The sequence below is a fragment of the Euprymna scolopes genome, chromosome 42 (genome assembly GCF_053919585.1).
Source record: "Euprymna scolopes isolate OS-2025 chromosome 42, ASM5391958v1, whole genome shotgun sequence".
NCBI classification, from domain to species: Eukaryota; Metazoa; Mollusca; class Cephalopoda; order Sepiida; family Sepiolidae; genus Euprymna; species Euprymna scolopes.
This window is the reverse complement of record NC_136523.1, coordinates 36316101-36319710: the sequence shown is the minus strand read 5'-3', so window position 1 is coordinate 36319710 and position 3610 is coordinate 36316101. Positions and strand designations below refer to the sequence as shown.

General features: G+C 38.6%; 1 pseudogene; it reads right to left on the bottom strand.

Moving 5' to 3' along the window:
- Positions 1 to 418: 418 nt before the first annotated feature.
- On the bottom strand, positions 419 to 535 carry LOC145267244 (5S ribosomal RNA; annotated as a pseudogene).
- Positions 536 to 3610: the final 3075 nt, after the last annotated feature.

Sequence of the window (3610 nt, the reverse complement as noted above, 5' to 3'; positions counted from 1 at the left end):
TCTTTCTTAGAACTGCACGCCTGTGGAACTCTGTTCCGTTTGCCTGCTTCCCTCCGGACTACAACTTGGATGTCTTCAAGTCCAATGTTAACAAATTCCTAATGAACCGCCCCCTTAAGTAAACACTTCAGCAAATCTCCTCACTAACGTAATGTACTTGCAATAACCCTTATCCCTGAGTGGCTTCCGGGCCTTGATAACTGGTGATCACTGTGTAAATATATATATATATATATATATATATATATATATATATATATATATATATATATATATATATATATAATGGCTTTCTTCAGTCTTGGCAGACTATGGATACCCACTGTACGGGTTCCTACATGTGAAATTTTGTGTGGCAAGAGTTGCGTAATCTTCAACCACACCTCTCCTAAGTCGACACGCTGAGATAAGCGGAAAGCATGTACAGCACCCAAAATTCCCAAATGGTCACCCATCTGGTACTAGCCAGGTTCAACGTTGCTTAACTTCAGTCATCTGATGAGAACCGGTGTGTCAACGCGATTTTGTCGTACGTATATATATATATATATATATATATATATATATATATATATATATATATGTGTGTGTGTGTGTGTGTGTGTGTGTGTTTATTACCTTCATAAATTTTGATTTTGGTTTCAAACTGATGCACCCAAGTCATGTGGATATATATATTTTCTATTTTTGAAATCACAACTTTATAATATATAAGAATGATAGAAAATTGGCTCTATAAAACTATATACACAATCTGCATGAATTAAAATATCATATTTAAGCGTACTTTACTACCGGGCTACGTCTGGCGTTTCTGCTAGCTTAGATAAATACTTTCGCAACATAACCCTAACCCTAACTTCCCACAACACTAAAATCAGCCTGATCGCTGGTATCCGCTGAGTGTTCAACGACAAAACAGCTACAGTAATATTAGAGTGTCTCGATTTACACTGAACATTCACAGAATACCAACATCAATATATTACATATGAAAGAGTTCACTGTGGAAATTCCACAGGTCCCGCTAGTTTCTCTTGATTTTGAGAGAAGAATTACATCACTTGTAAGCGATTCGACACGGCTAACATCTTGAATTGAATACACTTTTCGTGTATTACGTTTAAACTAACATGTTATTTTTTCTTCAGCTATAAACATGCATATATTAATATGGATCGAGAGCATTGCCAGGGCCGCTGCGAGGAAGGTGGGCTCTCTCTACCGTGCTAGAAAACTTCTAACACCCGAAAGTATCCTGTACCTCTACAAGGCCACTATTCGCCCATGTATGGAGTATTGCTGTCATATTTGGGCTGGTGCATCGGCTACTAGTCTCTCGCTCCTTGACAGGGTTCAAAAGAGAGTCGCAAATCTGATAGGCCCTAAACTGGCATCTAAGCTTCAGCCTCTGTCCCATCGTCGAAACGTTGCATCCCTCTGCCTGTTCTACAAGTATTATAATGGTGAATGCTCTGATGAACTACAAGCACTTGTGCCCCCACGACGTAAACACCCTCGCAGACCCGACAAGCTGCAAAATCCCACCCCCACACTGTAGAGATCCCTAGATGTAAAAGATCTTTCTACTCCGGTAGCTTCTTCCACAGAACTGCTAGACTTTGGAATTCCATTCCGGGTCACTGCTTCCCCAACTGTACTGACATGCATAAGTTCAAGTGCAACGTGAACCAACATCTCGCTGCCCAAATCCCTACATAGTACCCCAGTAGATGTTTCCCTTGATAGTAGCCCCCTACACCAAAGTGGCAATGTGCCTTGTTTTGGGGTGAAAATGTAAAAAAAAAAAAAAAAATGGTAATTCACTTCGACCGTTATCCTCCTGAAATCCCTTATATGTTCCCAATGGCTAATAAACATTTCATTAAATAAAACAAAAACAAAACAAAACAAAAATGGTGTCGCCCAGTGTTACTGATGTGTGTTTAAAAAAAAAATTATACTACCGGGAAATTTCCACGGGGTCTGCTAGTTCATAAATATTATCGTGGATCTATTTCTTTTCACAGACATGTGTAAACATGGGCAATACTGCATGTTTAGTGAGGTGCATAGTTGCAGTGTCTGCAGATTAAAGGTCTGCAATGGGAGAAATATTTAGCTAAAGAAAGAGAAATCACTCAAGAAAGGGGTTGACGTTTTTGAAATTGTAATACCTTCTTTGATACAAGGTTTTATGAGTTGATTATGAGCCACTTCAATCTTCGAAAAAGTAATGTCACCCCAAACGTAAACATGTGCTGGGCTACATGTTTCAGTGATGCATACGAATTGCTGATTCCTAGTCACTTGGATTCGTAGTCTTGGAAAAGTTAATATCTTTTTTAGATACGGTATAGTCAATTTTTTTATGTCTATAAATAAACAGCGTATCTTAGACCAGGGTCAGCAAAAGTGGGTTGCAGTGCATTATATTTGGATTTTTTTGGACTACTATTCTCATATTGAGTGTCATTTTCACAACGTGTCGATCGATGTAACCTCCGAACTTCTTCAAGTGTATTCTTTCGAACTCGGGAATGTTTCTGTCGAACTCGAAGACTCAATTCTGTGTGGGCGACCGAAAAATACAATTGCGAATTACTTAGGACCTTTAACCCGTCACGGAACGAGAACTTGCTACCACTATCAAGTAAATAAAGGGGTCCGTTCGAAATTCCGTTCAAATTCTCGAGTTCGACAGAAACATTCCCGAGTTCGACAAGACATTCTTGATGAAGGTCGGAGGTTACATCAATCGAAATGTTGTGAAAATGACACTCAAGATTAGAAAAGTAGTCCGATGAATCCAAATGATACAAATAACCAATCCTACGGTTCCATGTGAGAATGGTCTGAAGATAGCGGTTTCAATCCTACCCAAAGCTGGCCAGAGGCTTACTTGGCCAAAAAGTAGTGAGACGACAACAACTATGGAAGGCAGTGATTGCAATGAATGCAGTCAGGAGATTCAGAGTTCCTATCCGTCGCGGTTACCACCTGACGAAGGCCAGACGAATAGTTGGCCGAAACGTCGTGAAACAACTAAGAAATGATGAGGATAATAGTCCACAATAAATAACAATTAATAAATAAAACTCATCTCAATGAATTCCAATTAAATAATAATATAACCAATCCTTATCTAAAAAATTCAGAAAAGTAATATGGGTTGCAATGGTTAGCGACGTTGTGTACTTGTTTAGTAGGAAGCCAGCTCAATCCGACTAGGGTTATGACGTTAACAATTAACCGTCATATTAACCAAAATATCCTTTAAAAATAAATACGAGAGAGAGAGAGAGAGAGAGAGAGAGAGAGAGAGAGAGAGAGAGAGAGAGAGAGAGAGAGAGAGAGAGAGAGAGCCGAATTACTACAAGTAGGAATATCGGGAAAAAATCCCAAAATTAATCACGGGAGGAAAAAACGGGGACGGCCTAAAAAAAAAAATTTAAAAAAATAGTAACGCGATAACGTATTTCACGATATAACGCTCTAACGTATTTTCTATGGATGTGCATCGGTGATACAATTTCCTTATTGTTTTTTTGTTGTTTTTTGTATTTATTTTCTTGTTTTCATTTGATAGACAACTTGACACGTTAAAGAT